At 33.9% G+C, this 20,133-nt stretch overlaps 1 long non-coding RNA gene across 1 annotated transcript; it reads left to right on the top strand.

The window, feature by feature from the left end:
- Nucleotides 1–3,005: 3,005 nt before the first annotated feature.
- On the top strand, nt 3,006–10,747 carry LOC143225881 (uncharacterized). Its single transcript, XR_013014163.1, has 3 exons — nt 3,006–3,088; nt 6,829–6,874; nt 9,306–10,747. It is a non-coding gene; the product is annotated as an uncharacterized LOC143225881 (long non-coding RNA).
- The last annotated feature ends 9,386 nt before the right edge of the window (nt 10,748–20,133 follow it).

The following is a 20,133-nucleotide window of genomic DNA, read 5'->3' on the forward strand; positions in this document are numbered from 1 at the left end:
TAATGCCCCCACGGCTGAAAGGGCGAGCATGTTTGGCGCGACGGACAAGTAGAAATATTTAATATTTTTAATCATATATTCTTTAATGTTTTTCTCCTACTTGTATAATTTTTTTATTTTCTATAATTAAAAGTTGTGATTAATATACGCTACTGAATATGTCCGATTACCTTTTAAATCTCTCAAACTGGATTGTAAATAATTAAAGCACAACTTAGACTTAACAGAGTTAAAAGCCTACGAGAAAATATATGCCGTAATCTTGAGGATCTAACCGTATTTTTTTATCTCCCAGAAGCGGTTTGATTTTAGTAAGTATACTCAATGGTTCACCATAACGATGTTTACAAATCGGCCGGAAAAGTCAAAATTTTCAAACATGCGCTACAGAGATTGGTTATAAACTACAATAAAAACATAAAATAATGCTTGCTATTATAAGTAAAGAAGGTAAATAATTGGAAAACAACGTTTTTTTGCATGTTATTGAACAAGACGTGGTCGTTTGATTAGCGTGCGTGGCTATAAACAGAAATGTTCAAAGTATGCCTTGTGATGCTGCCAAACACTCTACATTTTGAGCTACGCAGCTGTGTTAGTATTATGATTTAAAATAGCCTGAAGTCATATAGAAGTTAATTAAATGTCGAGATCTATTAAATTTATTATATTTGTCAACAAGGTTGACACACACAGTTTTCTTTTTAAAACAAATATATTTTAATATACAAACTAAAATACTAAAATGTATCTGTTAACCTGAAGATGACCTAAGAAGGTTGAAAGATTGTTCTCTGCTTTATTAATAAAAGTGTTAATACCCACACTAGCTGTTCTGAGATACATTTTTACTTCAAGTGATTTTCTTGCCTTCATGACACAAAAATACAATGATGTTTCGTATTTGCAAAAGTTTTATACATTTATATGCAAAAGATTTATAACTTTACATACAAGATTGACTTTTCTATCTGATCCAGAGCTTCCTTGATATCCTATCGATGGTTCACGATGGTTGTATTAATTTCGAGTTGATATCGGCATAATTCACTTAACGCGGAGCTAACGAGCTATTCGCTAGTTACGCGTGAGTTTTCACTGCTGAAGTTATGTAATATCTTCACTATTATTTACATACACACATAGTACATTGTTGATTCTCATATTCGAGAATCTTTTACAGCGTTACTGAACCGAAGGTAATTTCGCAATATCTGTTTAACAGTGTTAGTAACATGCATCATAAATGCAGAAAAATCAAAGGCCTTCAAATAACATTTACAAAACACGTTTAAGATACATCATAACCCAGACACGAATACACAATTTTATAATAAAGTAAACAACTACGTAACAAATAATATAGAATTATTTAAACCATATTTCCCAACTAACACAAACGACATAAACATCAACACAGCAAACGACTCCAGAACTAAAGTGTTAACAAATAAAATAACTGAACAAGAATTCAGAGATGTAATCACAAAGACAAAAATACAAAACTACGGGAGTAGATGGTATATAAGCTATCTTACTCAAAAAGCATTCCAAAATGATTTGAGCACCTAACAGCAATCTGCAACTTATCACTAAACTCTCTATATATTCCAGTTTCTTGGAAGAATGTTAACGTATTAATGTTCCATAAAGAAGGAAGGCCAGCGAATAAACCAAATAGCTACCGCCCAATCAGCCTGAACGGCTGCGTAGGCAAAATTCTCGAACGAAAATCAGCAATAGACTCTCCACATTCCTGGAGATAACATCAAGATTGCCTGAAGTACAAAATGGATTCAGAAAATTCAAACAACCGATCACTAAGTTAGACTAACTGAATCCATAGTAGATAGTTTTAATAAAAGAGAATGTACTATCGCTTGCATTCTTGACATCAAGAAAGCTTTCGATACTGTACAGAACAACGGTCTCTAGTTCTGAATGATAGAAATGGAACTACTGCGTGGAATTATCCACTGGCTCCCAAACGTTTTAGAAAAGAGAAAATGTAGAATAAATTTAGAGGGAACCTTCTCAGAATTAGTTACTCCAGAGTCAGGCGTCCCTCAAGGAGGAGTAGATAGTCCTATCCTCTTCATCATGTTTGTTAACAATATGCCTCTGAATGATCGAAACTATGGACACTCGTCACAGTTCGCTGATTATGTAGCAGTCTCGAAAAGTGTCCCCATACCATCAAAAGCAGCTACAAATATACAACTCCAATTAAATATAATAAGTGAATACTGTCAAAAATATAGTACTAAAATCAACATACTAAAGACCCAACTAGTGGTTTCACAAAATTGAGGAAACACAAGAACAATCAGAGTTATATGTGAACGGAACATTTCCTCAAACTGCTACATCCGTCAAATTTCTAGGCTTAACATACAACTCAAAATTAACATGGACAAACCACCTAAATAATATTAGAACCAAAATCTGTTACCTGCTGTTGCTCTACTGTTTTTATCAGTTAGAGCAACAGCCGATAACATATTAAGTTTATAAAACATGTATACAACCCGTAATTGACTATGCAGTCCCAGCACAGGTAAACCTAACACCAAACCTAGTACAAACAAAACTATAAACAATACAAAACACGTTACTTATAACAACATATAAAGTCCCTAGAACTACTTCCTCCGATATCATGCGCAAATATTCAAACTCAGAAATAGTAACATAGCACATTAAATTATTTCGAGAAAAATTAGAGAAAAAATGATGCGAACGAGACAGATACTGCATAAATGATGATGATAGTCCAAAACATATATCCCTAGTGAATATTTATAAGAAATAAAAACAGGCAACCTAACTACTAGACAGAACTCCACAATAGTTATGGACGTAATTGTAAACATAGAAGGGTATTTATGTAAATGTTCTTAATATAAGCCTATAACCTTTGAAAGTGTAAGATAATATGGAACTGTTTAAGAGAAATAGTATCTGTAAATAGAACATGGACATTCCCATGAGAAGGATCGGAGTAAGTGCGGTTTACTTTGGCTCTCATGTTGCATTTATAAATAGATTTAACAGAAGCTGAGCGCCAACGTACAGCAGGGAGGAAGAGGTAAATATGAACCTGACCCCTAAATACCGACAAAAGAGAGTTACATGCATTTTTAAATATATATATACATTTAACTAAAACAAACATTGATATTAAAATAAATATATAATAGTAAATCCGCCACGTGTGTTACAAGAGTAACTCGCTGATAACTTTGTTGCTATCCCTGGTAAGTAGTTTTAAGCTAGGGCTGGTTATACTTGAACCAAAGGAATCTCAGATATAGTCTACTCGCATATTGTAATAGGTGCGGTTCAGGTTCAAAATACAAATCATTTTTAGTAAGCTTTTTTATTTTAATTAAACTAATTGGTGAAATCTTACCTGGTGAAAAGTAATTACTGTGCGCTAAGGGTATTCAAAGCAATATGTACAAGTAAAGTAAAACTTTTCAAAAACTGAAGTAAGTGTTGGAATAGTTAATACCAATCCTTCAAAAGCAATGCAAAATAAATAGTAGGGATGACATTTGCATCATTTCTACTACACTGCGTGTTGTGCTATTTAGTAGGGATGATGCAAATGAGAGGGGCATTAGTAAAGTTTGGGTTGGTTTGTTTTGAATTTCGTGCAAAGCTACACGAGTGCTGTCTGCGCTAGCCGTTTCTAATTTAGCAGTGTAAGACTACAGCTAGTCATCACCATCACCGTCAACTTTTGGACTATTCTTTTACCAATAAATAGTGGGATTGACTGTCACATTATATTGCCCTCACCTCTGAAAGAGCGAGCATGTTTGGTGTGACGAAGATTAGAACCCGCGACCCTCAGATTACGAGTCGAATACATTAACCACATGGCCGTGCTCTTCAGTAATGTGAAACATAGTATACATTTATGCAAGTGATATTATTACAAAAATATCAACATCTCTTACTTTATTCACCGTCTGAAGTGTTTTTCTCTGCGAAGTATTTAGAGTTAAATTTGTTTTGGCAATTAGTTTTTCCTTGTCAGAATTGCTTGGTTATAATTACGTTTAACTTTTTTGGATCATCAAAAACACTAAACAATTATCACGCTCCACATTTTGGGTGTGCAATGAAAAATCAAATCCACAAGACTTTGCTTTGATATAATGTAGAGTAGATCAATAGTAAAATATTTACTCGTATATTCAATATTATAGAATGATGTTATATCTTCAGAGATACAGTAGCACATGTACGTAATAAGATCAATATGGTTATATTCTATACGAAAAAGAAAAGTTTTGGAATGTTTTGAACAAGCTATACCATTGTGAGCTATTATGCAACTCTTGCAAAATATTCAAACTACGCTAAAAATCAAAATAATTCACCAAATATAAAGTTCAAAGTTTTAGAAATATTATCAGAAACATATGTAAACAACAGATATATTATAATTTCTAATACGCAGTCGGAAACACTGTACACCGTATAAGATATGTATAGCTCTTGAGCTTTTAGGAGAAGAACAAAAATCAACAAGCAGTGATAAGTTTCTCTTAGCAATACATTTTATTACTACTTCTACCATAAGACTATTTAGTCTTTTCTAATCCTATTTACAATGTTACTGCAATAGGTTTACTAATTATTTAAATAAATGTAAGTATTACTATTCTTAGACATAACCAGTCTCTTCTATAAACTTTAAATTTTATATAATTTATGATAGTCAAAATAGATATGAGATGCCCTTAAAACTGACCAGAATTAAAGGGCTGAAGTCTTCAGAGTTCCTATGTCCATTCATGGTGTACTTTTTCTCCACTGTCTTGAGCTTCGTTGTCTGTGAACTCGAGAAGTCTGGAACCTTCATCTAAACAAACGCTCAGTGAAGGTGTCGTACTCTTTGGGCAAAAGGCATCCGATCTTACAGAATAATGGTAATGACCTGTCACTGGATGTGATTCTTCATCTTCACGTTCATCAGTGTTTCGGTGAGGCACGTTCAACTTGAGATTATTCTGTTGTTTTGATGTCTGATCATCATTCTCTGTGTCCTTTTCTTGAACCCTGATCATCAAGAGCTTCGGTGACACTAGAATTACCGTTTCTGTCCCTTTCTTGTGTTAATGACTTGATTGAACGGGATCGTTTCGAAGTACCATTAACAGAATCAGGTTGCTGAGGATATTGAATCTTTTTGCAGTAGGTGTAAAATGTGAGGGCTAAGTAGATGGCCTACCAGAATAGTTAGAGTTTTTACGAGTTGACACCCTATTTGGAGGACTTCCCGAAGCAGTGACCTGTCTGTGACTGCCAGGACCTCTTCCTCCCTGTGTTTGACTAGTATCGAGTTCATCCAGAAACACAAACATTCGAACTGGACATTTTAACAGTGACTCGTCATGTGAAAGTTTATCCAGGATTTCCGATGATACTAGATAAAGATTTCAAAGTGCTCATAAAGATCAAATATTTATCATGTTCTATATACTTAACAATTATAAATGAATCTTAAAGGTTTTTGAATGTTCTAAATATTCATTCAAATTTTCTCTCAATAACCACCTTTTCTCTACAAACAGTGAAAGAATGTAAAGATGCAGGATGTTATGAACTAGACCACATGCAACTGTTCCTTTTCTCTTTTATACTAAGCATATGAGGTTAAACTAGGAAGTGGATGTTTCCTCCCCGTCAAACACAATTTGTTTTACTTCTGCTAGTACTTAAAAAACGAAAAAACACCCTAGCATTCTACATAATGGTCCACCACATTAGTGTCCAGGTATTGGGTATTTGTTTTGGAGCTACAATTTTTTCATTTATGTACTTATCTTATTAACAAAATGTACAATCAGACATTGTTCACAACAAAGCAATTATCCCCACATAAAATCAGACATTGTTGATAGCAAAGCATTAACTTCCTTTGCTTGTTTCAGTGTCCACTGAAGTTCTTCTTTCTCCATAGATAATCGAGACTTTGATTTAATCTCTTTCTCAAACTCTTACTTCAGGTGTTGACTTTCACTATTTAACTGTCTGCAAGTTGAAATATGGAAGTCAAACTTAGTCAGACAACAGTTACTATCTAGCGTTTTTTTTTAACAAAGCGAAACAGATCTAGTTTGTTCTTTGTACAAGTTAATCTTATTGTATTCTTATTTTCATGACATATATTGTCAGAAATAATATCTGACAACTGATGGATTATAAACCAGGTACAAATTATTTTAGTATAGAACTATTTCTGGCATGTTAGACAGCTAAAAATACCCAGTTTTTAGCCAATGCTTAAACTAAGGGATTTTCAGTGATGGAACAAATATCATATCTTAATGTATAATATACAGTTTCAGAGCAAAACCTGTTTTATATTGGTGGTTGTGTTAAAATCGTTCCATGCTTTTGTAGATATAGTTTTATTGAAAACAAGTAACCTCCACATGCATGCATTACATTATTTGATCCTTAAAGATGTGATGTTTACATAGTCTGTAACAACATAACAAGTCTAGGTAGTTGTTTGATTATAATAATGAGCTTACATAGCTCAAAGAAACAAGTTTATAATCAAAGTCATTGGTGGAATAGGTGTTCTATTTCTATTTCTTTAGTAATTAAGTCATAAATATAGTTAACAGTAATTTTATAGAAGTCACGAGAGTAATCATTAAAATGTCACTATCTGCTGAGCTGTCGTAATAATTGATCTTAGAACCTGTCTACAGTAAAAGTTGCTGTTGTTTTATTTTAGAATTAATTTGTGATTTTATGTTTAATAAACATTATAGTTTTAAGGTTTCTATAATTTACTTTCAGTATTGTCAAATTATAGAAGACTGAATGGAGTCAGAACATGGTTAAGGTATGGTCTAAGATAGATACTGAAAAAAGTAAATTAAAATTATCGAATTATTTGATTGAAACTAAAAATAATTCATAGATTACTTAAGACAGTTATCTAACTAGAAACACTTATTGTAATAAAAACAACAAAAGTTAAACCCATAATGAACTGAATCACTTCTAATGACACTCTGATGGGATATGTTAAGCCTCATTATGACATTATGTTGGATGAAATAAAGATAAAATAAATCATATTAAAGAAGTTAACACTACTGTTTTCCCTGATTATGTTAAACAATTAGATACAAAAAGTAACTTAATCTAAACTGGATATATTCTTATTGGATTATATTTGAAACAAATACACATAGTTATGGTTAATTCATCTGTGTCAAGGAAAATGTGGTTCACTACACAGTTACACTAAATGAATAACAACAGCTGGCACCAGCTTTTTGTGTCAAGAAGAAAGCAATAAAATGTAATATCAAATTAAAATAATAAAGGTTCTTACAAATATTTGTTGTTTTAATTTAATTTTTAACAATAACGATATCAATGCAAATAAACTTGAAATTAAATCAGGAAAAGACACTCCTTAATTATGATTGTGTTGTTTGCTGTTTGGTCATACTTTTACAGTTAACCTGTAAACTGGTAATCGTATTTGATCACAACTTCAAATGATTTAGTTCACTTTGGACTTAGCAGTAGTCTGTTTACTGGAACTCCTATTACCTCTCAATTCGAACTTTCTCGTCCAACATAGCTTCTAAATCTTCATTTCTTGCCTTCAGCTTCTGAATCTCTTGTCTTGCAAATGGTAACTTCTCCAACTAGTGATTTAATAAAAAAACTAGACTTTAATTTAAAATATAAACAAATAAATTCGTTTGCATATTCTATAATAATGTAACAATTCTAAAAGATGGCTCTTTTATCCAGCAACATATATACTATTCAAAAAAAGAAACGCAAAAGGGATATTTTTGTTATTTTAAAGAGAAATATATGTAATAACGTTACAAGCTCAGAGTATGCGATGTTACATGTGTTAAGGCACTGATTGTCAGACCAAAATGACAATAAAAGTTGTGCACGTTGAAAACGGAGAAAAACATCGGATTTTTCGCCAAAACGCATTCGTATCCAATAAATTTGTTTGAGAGATCTGCATGTTCTGCAAGTGCAACATGTGCAAAATCCATATAAAAGTGACGGGTTCTCGGTTTCCATAGTTCAGTGTTAAGCCACCGACACGCAATACAGTTACGCCAAGACTGACTGAAGCACAACGCAACAACGCTATTGGTTGATTGGAAGCAGGCGAATCTCGATCAGATGTTGCCAGAGCTGTGAATGTCCACCCAAGCACCATCACAAGGCTATGGAATCGTCACCAACAACATGGATAAACTTGTGACCGTCCACAATCTGTCAAACCTCGTGTGACCACACTCGCACAAGATCGCTACATCCGATAACGTCACCTTCGGGATAGGACCACCACTGCGACGTCTACTGCCTCAACCATACCAGGGCTACGTAGGATTTCCGATCAGACCGTACGCAACGTCGACGAGATTCTTAGGCCCCATGTGCAACCCATCATGGTGAACGTCAACGACGTTTTTCAACATGACAACGCCCGTCCTCACACAGCCTGACTCACCACTGTCTTCTTGAGACACCACAACATCAACGTTCTTCCCTGGCCCTCCAGATTACCAGATTTAAACCCCATCGAACATCTTTGGGACGAGTTGGACCGACGTCTGCGATGGCGACAACCTCAACCGCAGACACTATCTCAGCTTGCAGCAGCTTTGCAGGCTGAGTGGACAGCCATTCCACATGATGTGATTCGTCATCTCATTGTTTCCATGGGCAGGAGCTGCCAAGCAGTTATTGATGCTCACGGGGGGCATGACGTTGAATGACGTTAAACTTCAACTAGTGAGCGTGGACTTCGCCTTTGCAGACTTTGGATGTTCAGCAGTGAATGTGTAACGTTTCACACATGTCATACAGAACTACCCGGAATAAACTTGTTATCAATTTGTCTCAAATTTTGCCTTTTGCGTTTCTTTTTTGAAGAGTATATATATATATATATATATATAGTCTCGAATAATGTAACAAGCCTATATGGCTCACTGATCCAAACAATATGTTGTTTCTATTTGACTATACTTACATAGGTAATAAATCTACATAGCTGTTTGATTGTAATGGTGAACTATTTTGTTTAACTATGTTTACATAGTTTATAATATAAGTCTAGATCACTATTTGATCCTAACAATGTGAAACTGTGTTACTTAACCCAATGCAATAGTGTAGCATAGCTGTCTATATTTCTTTGTTTTTAGATATTTAAAGCCTAAATAAATATTGCAACAAAAATACAATAAAAAAGTAAAAATAACCTCTTTCTGCACATGCAGGTTTTCTTTATGAAGGCGATGTGTATCTGCAACCTTGAACTCGAGTACAGTTTGAAGGCTTTCTAATTCTTTCTCAAGATAACATTTCTCATCAAGAACCCTCTGCAAAGAAAATTTATTCCTTTTATTTCAACACGTATAACTAATAGTATGTTTGATGATGTAGTTTTACTCACACAGATGTGTTTTTATTTGGAACGAGTTGGTAGTAAGTGGCTAAATGGTTCATTATTGTGAATTCAAAAGTCTATAGTTTGCAGCCAGTTGCTGCAAGATCTCGTTTTTTGTTCCATTGGTGTATTATAAGTTTGATAATTATATGCTTATATTATATTAGAGTAACCTAGTAGTTGACTGTAGATTGTTGTTGACTGTCTTCTATACTTCTAGTTTATCAGTTCAAAGTTAGGGACCACTAGAGCAATTAGCCCTTTTGTAGCTTAGTGCAAATATTCATAAAAAAAACAAACAAACAAACATTGTAGCCTCTTTTCTTATACATTTATATGTAAGTAATGATATGATCATCCATGATTTAGTATGTTATTTATGTTACCCTTCATATTAGTGTGTTTTTATTTTTTGTTTAAAACACAATAAAACTCACTAATGATATTAACATATCACACCATATTTAAGTGTTTTCTGTAGATAAATCCACTTACTTTTTTTGAGTGTGTGTTGTTTGTTGTTGTTTTGTTGTTGTTGTTGTTTTTTTTTTTTGGGGGGTTATAAAATCATTAACATACACGGATATTAAAAATATTCCATTATTTAGTGTACAAAAAAATGAATATTTTAGCAAACATTAGCTTGTCACATCAGCAAATTTCTGGAAATGTATCTCTTTCATAAAATTACTCCACTAGAGGGCATTAAAATAATGAAGTAAAAAAATAATATCATTACCGGGTAGCTGCCCGACCAAGTTAAGCGACAATGAATCTCATCTATCAGGCTTTGTTGTTAAAACTCAATACCGATGAAGTTTACCTATTTCTAAAGTCCTGGATTTGGTTATAAACAATTTCAGTTTATGATGACAAATACAACATATTGGAGAATGAAATGGAAATCATTCTTAAAAAACAAAACACACTTACCAGTAATATACAAGTTGATTTCGAAAATTATATATTTTATTTATGCCATGTTGCTTGTAAGACATTCTTAAGAAAAGAAGTTTAAAATAGAAAAGTTAATAATATGGAATATCTTTTATTTCAAGAAAACAGAAAATTAAGCCATAGAAATATTTTTTGACATACTTACTTCAAAGTAGGAAAGTTGAAATAATTTTAGTATTGTTTCCACAAAATTGGTAATCAGTTGAAAAAAAAAAAACATCCAGACAAAATGTTGTAAATGAATCTCTAATTTTATGAAATAAAGTTGTATATTATCATTTTGATTACCGGATTAAAACTGTAGTTATTTAAAAATGCTCTTCAAAGTGTCTATCTCATTTCTCAACTTTTATTTGCTATTCTACACAATGAGCTAGTTACGATCTGCCCACCACAGGTGATGAATCCCAATTTTTTGTGTTATAAGCCTGCAAAATTATCACTGATCCACTGAAGGCCCTATTCTAGTAGCCAGATACTAGTAGCAGATCATACCTGTAGTTTAGTGTCAGTGTCTCCCTGCAGATTGCTTTCCATCTTCTTCTGTAGGTCTTGTAGCTGCTGCTTTAAGATCTCAAGAGCTTTCTCATGGTTCTCTGAAGCCTGTTGCATCTGTTTTGCAAAGCCGTTCTCTAATTTTATTAAAAAGAAAAACAAAGATATTGCAGAACCACTCAACAAATACGGCCATGACAAAAGCCATCTCGATATCAATTTTTATTTTTTTGCGTTTGCCTTTAAACCTCGTACCTGAGCATTAACATCATTTGATGATAGCTAATTTTTAATAAATGTTTTAAAAATCTAACCAAGCTGTAACAGACAAACAAAACCTTTTCCTCTCCAGTGATATAATAAGGATTATATGCTATACAAATGTAAAACTCAGTGCTACTAAGACTTTCATACAAAGGTATGTATTTTAGCTGACACACCTAAGAGAAATTAATCATTATTCAGGCCTAACTTCAGATTTTCTGTGGATCTGGAAAGAATGAGTTACGATGTGACTGGTGCTAACTAAAGGAACAGTTACTGACAATAAATATGACTAACGTTAACTGAAGGAATATTTACTGACAACAAGCATAACTGATTTCAACTGAAGGAATGGTTACTGACAACAAATATGACCGATGTTAACTGAAAAAAGTTACTGACAACAAATATGACTGATGTTAACTGAAAGAATGGCTACTTACAACAAATATGACTGATTTCAACTGAAAGAATGGCTACTGACAGCACACATGACTAATGTTAACTGAAGGAACATTTACTGACAACAAATATGATTGATATAAGCTGAAGGAATGGTTAGTAACAACTGGTAGCTCATCCTTTTAAAATACTCCTCATAATTTTGAAATTTAAGAATAGACTTTCAACATTTTTACCAACAGTCAAAAGTGTCATTAACAATACAAATAATTAATCCTAATATCCAACTTGCCATTATGAGTCATAACTAAAAAATTTCAGTGAGTTGCGACTGAAAGATTAGGAAGAGAAAGCAAGAAGAAAGTGAAAACCCTAAGACGTCCGCTGAGAAAAACTTGTAATTATATCTGTGTTAATGAGGAACAATTAATGTACAAATAAAGACAAAAAATACAAAACTTTGAAACAGATGCTGAAGTAAATAATGATAAGTTATGTAAATAATATAAATAATAATAAATAATGGTAAATAACGTAAATAATTATCTTACAAAGGTCAAAAGGTGATATCACGAATCTTGGTTTGCAGGAATTGAAGGAAGCGTAAAAAAGCACTTTTCACTGCAAAATCTTTGTGACAATATATGGGAGAAAATCGAGCAGCAGACAAAGGGGTAAAGCAGTTATAGAGCAGAGTATTAGAAGGAATTGCTGTACCAAATCAAACAGAGAAATTATACTGGGAAAGTGTTGCAAATCATAACAACAGAATAAAGGACTCAACTGATGGAACAAATTCACGAGTTGACTGTGCAAGGACACCTAAGAGCAAAGAAGATAGCAGATACATCCACTAGTAATCTCCATTGGCCAGGAATCATTAGAGATATGAACAGATTTTGCTGGCCACGTATTATCTGCCAAAGGACGATACCAGGAGGAGAGGGTGTTTGAGGTGTTACTGGGGGAGATTTATTAATTAAAGATTAATTAATAATGTGATTAATATATGGTGAACTGCAAATTCTTAATCAATATCTAAGTCATACTTTATTTAATTAACTATTAATAAATTAATTAGGTGATGAACATATATGTGGTATGCAAAATTAAATTAATTAATATATAAGTTTGAATAATAACCAAATTTAATATGAAAATTTTCTCAAATACTTAATATGAAAGTCCATGTTTTTCCAAAAACGAGAATGTTTTGGCAGCATAAAAAGATCATGTCACTAATGCCAGAGGGCGTGCTGCTAGAAGTGATGCCATGACCACAAGACGAAGTGTCAACATTGATCTTTTCATAGTATAACACTAGATTTATATTTTCGCTTTTTGAGAGCCTACCCTGCTAGTACAGTGGTATGTCTACAGTATGTCTCAGCAGAGAGCCCGAAGTGGCTTTGCTGGAAGAAGACACACACTCGCTTTTCGAGTCATTTTAAAAGGCTCTTCTGACTGAAAATAACAACATATTATGATTTTAGTAAGTGTAGTTTTACTGTATTGTAAAATAAGAGTACCGATATATGGCATATTTTACATTTTCAAATAGATTATTTTTTTATTTATATAAAACTTCACTATGTTTCATGCAGGTATATGTTAATATGTGTTACACAATGACTCAATGAGACTGAAACAATTAGTAACATCTTACGTCTTACAAAGTTGGATGGTGTTTCTAAAGGAGAACAGCGTTGTTATGTATTTCCATACGGTTACATAGAGAAGTTAACCTTTTTCAATTTCCACTGATAAATTTAATTACATTATATTTGTTTTATAAAGAGAGATAGGTGTTCCTACATGCAGATTGCGTTATTAATTTATTATGTAATATGACATGATTATGGCTTTCACTTCTATATTTCTGTGGACTTATAATGCTAGAAATTAAATTTAGGTAAGCGTGATGGGCAGCCACAGATAGCCCATTGTGTATTTGTGTAGCTAACTTTAAACAAAAATAAACAAACAGTTCTACATTTAATTTGCATGGCACAGTTTTGCATTTATAACGTTTCATAGGTATAGCACTTATCGATAACAAATTAGTTTACATTTCTATAATTTATATATTGTATAACATATATTTGTAATACACAAAAATAAATCTGAACAAAAATCAAAGACGCTGCACCAATTCAAGGGATCCCCAGGATATAAGCTATAATGAGGTATATAAACTGTACTCTAGATTTTGAAGGTGGAAACACTGACTGTCACTTTCAACCTCCACTCGCCAGTCTCACATGAAGAAAATTAAGAACAATAAAATAATCAAAATTAATTGAAATTAGGAAAGCGAGATGAGGGTGTTCGAGCCCATGACGTCCCACATCTATAACACCCTTTACTACCAGCAAAATATTGTGGGAAAGTGACTGCTCTCCAAAGTAAATAAAAAGAAATCAAAATAATAACATATCACCACATATCACACCATATTTTTATTCGTAAATACTTTGAGTTAGTAATTGACTATTGTCGAGAAACTTTGTTTGTAGTTAAGCACAAAACTACACAACGTGCTCTGACCGTTACATGTATCGAAACCTGCTTTATAGCGTTGTAAATTCTGAGACATACCACTGTGCCACTAGGGAATATGTGTCGAAAAACATGCAACTTTTTTCTAGATGCATACAGTAAAACTATTAATCATTTTTCCCCATATTTGTTAATATTTAAAGTATGTGATTACTTTTCGATGTTCAATGTATACAATTATTATAGTTTCAATGTTGATGATACAATAGAACTACAGTTCTTTTCAAATCAGACCGTTGATTCCTTGCACCATTCTTTACATTAATTAAACGAGTTAAACTGTATTAAGTTTGGGAACTCGCAACAATAAAATCAATTAAGGAATCGGCGCATTGAGGTAGCAAGGTAGCTATAGAAGTAATTAAGATAAAGGAGAAACTTGATTGGTGGATTAAGGTCTTTTGTGAATCATGACAGGATCTTAGAGTTCCACGGTGAGAGTGAATATTTTATACTAGTTATAAAAACACACAAAAATGAAATATTTATTTTTGCTAGTAAAGGTCTTCGTATTATTTGCACTAATAGCAACACATTAATGAAATTTAGTTAAAGGTTTAAATTGCTCATACTCGGTGATGAAGTGAGTTATTATCTACTCTCGTGGAAACCAGTCTCTCACGTGAGGTTCTTTGAAGTAGTAGATGCTTAGAACTGAATCATGCAATAATGCCAACTGGTTTTGTTGCTCTTGGTCAAACAAGGTACAAGAATGACCTTTTAGAATAACGTGGCTGCTGCACGCAACACAATCATATTCCTGTTACACCCTTGTGCAAATTAATTGAAACAAATGGTCATTTTACAATATTTTCAGCATGGCGGCCGGTGTAGGCTTGCTGGACCCGCTGATTTCCTTTAATAGTCATTTTTTCACACAGACGGCGTAATTAGCTGTGTTTTGCAGTACGGTCGATCTATTTTTGGGATATATGACGAAATTTTGAGGAATATTACGTCATTCGAAATTTCGTTAGACTTTCCTCAAAAATGATGCTATTTGTTTTACTGCTAATCAGTCGTCTTTCAACAGTCATACAGAATAGACGTGACTCCTAGAAAGCGTACAAAGATTGTGACACTGCACGAGCAAAACCGGCATGACTTATAGGGAAATCGCGGACGTTGTTGGTGTTAGCCTATCTACCGTCAGCGATGTAATCAAGGCTAATATGAAAACGGGATCTATCACTCCGAAACGTAAAGGAAGATGTGGCCGAAAAAGGAAAACAACGCCAAGAGACGACGCGTACGTGGTTAGGGAGAGTATGAAAGATCCACGGAAAAGAAGTGACGCCATAAAAAGAGATTTGGAGGGTAAAGAAATAAAAGTCAGCTCTTCAACGGTTCGTCGTAGGCTTCTTGATGTCGGTCGAAGGGCAAGGAGACCAGTCAAAAAACAAACTTCTTATCAATTCAATGAAGAAAAAACGGTATCAATGGCGTCTGAAATACAAGGACTGGACGCAAGAACAGTGGAGGAAAGTGTTATTCAGTGACGAGACACATTTCTTCGTACAGGGTCAAAGAAGTCTGCATGTTCGCAGATCTCCAGGTGAGAAACTTCGAGAATCTCACATCTATCAGTTCGTAAAATATCCCTTGAAGAAGATGATTTTGGGACTTTTTCAGCTACTATGGCATCGGAGGCTTACATATCGTAAAAGATATGATGCGAGGGCCACAGTACATCAAAGTTATGCAGAGAAGAGTCGTTCCAGAATTGAAAAAGAGATTTCCAGATGGATCTGGTATTTTTCAGCAAGACCTGGCTGCGTGCCACACATCGAAACTTGTGAAGAATTTTATGACTACAACGCGAATAAAGGTGCTGGACTGGCCTGAAAACTCTCTGGACTTAAATCCTGTTGAAAATCTTTGGTCGGTTTGTAAAGAAAGACTTCGGGGAAAAGACTGTACTACGAAAGATAAGATACTTGAGGCCATAATTAAGGTGTGGTACCGCGATCCAAATATTAGTAAAGATTATAGTCGACTCGTGAACTCGATACCAAAGCGGATTAATGATTTCCTGAAAATAAAGGCGGTCATATCATGCATTAATTTGTGAGTAATTTTTGGATTATCAGAAATAAAACGCAAAAAATTGATGAAAAAAATCGTAATTTTCCGTCTTGTTTCAATTAATTTGCACAAGAGTACGTGCAATGTGCAGTCAAGTCCTGGCCTTCTAGTTGACCGAAAACCCATACAAAGGGCTGTCGGACAGTCATTGTGATTGACGTAGTTACAAACATACACGAATGTAATACAAGTATTTTCTTTCAGAAAATGAAATTGTCATGAATATTTGGTTATCTACTGTCTCTACTGAGGGGAATTTATCCCCTGATTTTAGAAATTTAAACTTAAAGATATACTGCTGTGTCATCTGAGGACATCATGAAAATTAATATTAGAACCACAAGAGACTCGAGAACAGGAATAATTTTTGATACAGATCAAACAATCCTACTTAAAACAATAGCCCACAGTTAATTTTACATATATTTAGGATAGTACTGAAATATAGCATTAATATATAAACTTTTGTTAATTTATGAACAACTTGAAAAGTAATAACTGTGTTTGTCCTTATGTTTTACTAGTTTACTGTAAATCAAGATCAGTAGTTAACTGATATGAAAATAAACTTTTGTTGTAAACTGTGAGTGTTGCCTCATTTTAACACATTAATTACATATTTATCATCAACACATTATATTTCCGAAACTGTAAGTATGTATAGCAGCCTGTAGGTGGTGCTTGTTTTATGAAAAATGTGTTTATTTGGACAGAATCATGCATTAAAATATATTTACTGGTACATGATCTATAAAATATAAATGTAAATGTATCGTAAGGTTACAATTCAAGCGTTGCCCCGTTAAACAATTAGATCTAGATACTAGGCTTAATGGCTCGACATAACATGATAGTTAGAGCGATCAATTCGTAATATGAGGGGAATGGATTAGAATCCCCGTCACATCAAACATGTTCGTCCTTTCAGCTGTGGTGGCGTTATAATGTGCGATTAATCCCAATATTTTTGGTAAAAGACTAGACCAAGAGTTGTCGATGGGTGGTGAAACCCAGCTGTCTTCTCTTTAGTCTTAAACTATTAAATTGGAGACGGCTAGCGTGGATAGCTCTCGTGTAGCTTTGGACGAAATTTCCCCAAACAAACAATAACATTAATATATCTGGTAAACGTTACTAAACAATTTAACAAATAAGTAGTTTCTCTTTAAGTATAGAACAATATCTACCCACATTAAATATTTCTAACCAAGTAAAGATGGTTATATAGAACACATGTGTGTCCAGTTTAACAGTTTTTGTACCAGTTCTTTAACTTCGACTGGATTATGAAAACTAATGCGTCTGACCATGTGCGCCCAGCCTGTTACAAGGCATCTAAACTTTGTGTGCTTTCAAAATTAAACACTGAAAATTAGGTAACTGAAAATATCTGGGTGTTGTGTGTCAGGTATATTTATAACTATTTCTATGTAAAAAAGACTGATGAAACAGCAGCTAAATCTGTGGACAGAGCTGACATTTATCCTGTACTGAGAGTTCATTTAAATCCTCAGTGAAGGCAGTGAACAAAATATTTTCCTGCGCACAAGAAACGTTACAGAATTCTATTTGCTCAAAAAAATAGAAAGTAACTTCCTGGGGTTTAAACCAATCATTACATCTGCCACTGAAGATGATGAAGGTTATGTTTTCATCCCAGTGTGTTTATTTATGTGTGTTTGTCAGCAGGATTTGTCAGGATTGGCTAAATGGATATGGACGAAAATTGGTATACTTTTGGACTATGATCTAACTTCGAAGTGATTGGATTTTGGAGGGTCAAGGTTACAGCCATATCCGTTAAGATGGGGATAGATTTTTATACCATTTTTGGTTTATAACTCAGTTCAAGGTGATCGAATTCTGATGAAACATGGAGTACATATTTATAATATTATTTTTCATTGTTCTGCCACACTTGTTTGAGTCTGTTGATAACCATGATAAGACATTTCGTATTTTATGAGGGTCGAATTTGATCAATGTGGCAAAACATCTTTCCTAAGCTCTCTACAGCTGTAGATTTCTCCCGGTGATTTTTTCCAAGCCCGTTCCCTTGGCTGTGGTTTCGCTAGATAGTAGATAGGGACAGTGGGAATCTCGTTAATCCATTCATGCGCGTCACTAATTAGATGACGAGGCATTTGGCTACCTTAAGAGAGTCACAGTTACTGTCTGTAACTGTCAAAATTCTAGAGCTATGAAGCTTTTAAAATAAGAAAATCTGCTAAATCGACTGCTGTTGGCTACTTGGGTTGAAAGGTGTACCTTAGTCATCGAAAACTATGTGAAAATCCAAAAGAGTTGACGCCGTTTCAATTACAAGTCAAATTACAAAGTTTGGATAACGAAGTGAAGAGATTGGTGAGTAAGCACCTTACGACTGATCACACACCCTCTGAAAAACATTCAAACACAATGACATTTAGAAAACCCTTGAAAAAACACGGCTATTCATTAAAACTTCGTAACATTATCAAACCACATGTAAGATAGAGTCCTGATTATATAATTTTATATCGCTATCAATTTACCTGTGTAACATTTGAGTTAGTTTAACTACTTTAAAAGTAACTATTTAAGGCTGGTAATTTTAACATGAGTAAACCATTATTAGTACGCATGCGTAAGCTATTATGCATTTAACCACTACTTAACTATATGGCGCTTTACGTATTTACTTAATAATTAACTCACATAACTCTTCTTAGCCTCCGTCATATACCAGTATTGTTCATAATAATATGGAATGTTTACTTTCCAGTATCTTTCTTCAAATGTACAAAGAATGACTAACTAACTTCATTTTAACTTTGTGTATATTAGAAAATCCTATATGTTATGTAAAAAGGGAAAATTCTTTACGATATGGGGCTTACACTGGCCTACTGTTTGTTCGGAATCGAATTGTAAAAATGCAGCAAAGAACACATGACAACCTAGTTACAGAAAGACAAAAAAGAAGTCACAACGGCAACTTCGTATTTACAAAATAATTCAATTGGCTGATTGGTCGGTTGTTTAGTGTGCAACTGCACAATCGATATTGAAATTTGATTTTTAGCATTGTTAGTCTGCTAACTTCTTGTTGAGCCACTGGGGTAGAGGGGGTGACAAAATGATTCGAGCACCACTTGTAATGATGGCCCGTTTGATGCTCATTTTAGATACTTTGTGGCAACAAACACGTTAAGTTAGCATTAGATCAAAAAACTCTATCCTATCAAAGGTCTAAATCCACAATTAACCATCAATCAAATAGTTGGACAGTCCGCTTTCTCTACGAATCCAAGTTATAGGCGTAGGAATATGTTTATAAATTGAAAACTTAGTAATAGTATATTTAGACTGGTTGTTGTTTGTTTTGAATTAAGCACAAAGCTACACCACGGGTTAACTACTCATCATTACTAAATGGTATTAAATATCTAAGACTTTCGTGGATTCTTCCTTTATTTATATTTAACGTTAGTAAGGAAGAGAGAACTTCACAATTAGTTCACCACAACAACTATGATAATATAGTTCCATGTTGTTGATATATTTAAGTTATTTCAGGTTGCTAATGATGAGTGCAGGAATACATCAAACACTATACATTATATAATATTATCCACATTACAATAGATCGACTTTTAAAATGTTTGTTTGTTTGTTTTGAAATTTCGCACAAAGCTACTCGAGGGCTATCTGTGCTAGCCGTCCCTATTTTGGAAGTGTAAGACTAGAGGGAAGGCAACTAGTCATCACCACCCACCGCCAACTCTTGGGCTACTCTTTTACCAACGAATAGTGGGATTGACCGTCACATTATAACGCCCCCACGACTGGGAGGGCGAGCATGTTTGGCGCGACTCGGGCGCGAACCCACGATCCTCAGATTACGAAGCGCACGC

The sequence above is a fragment of the Tachypleus tridentatus genome, chromosome 9 (assembly GCF_004210375.1).
Source record: "Tachypleus tridentatus isolate NWPU-2018 chromosome 9, ASM421037v1, whole genome shotgun sequence".
Taxonomy (NCBI): domain Eukaryota; kingdom Metazoa; phylum Arthropoda; class Merostomata; order Xiphosura; family Limulidae; genus Tachypleus; species Tachypleus tridentatus.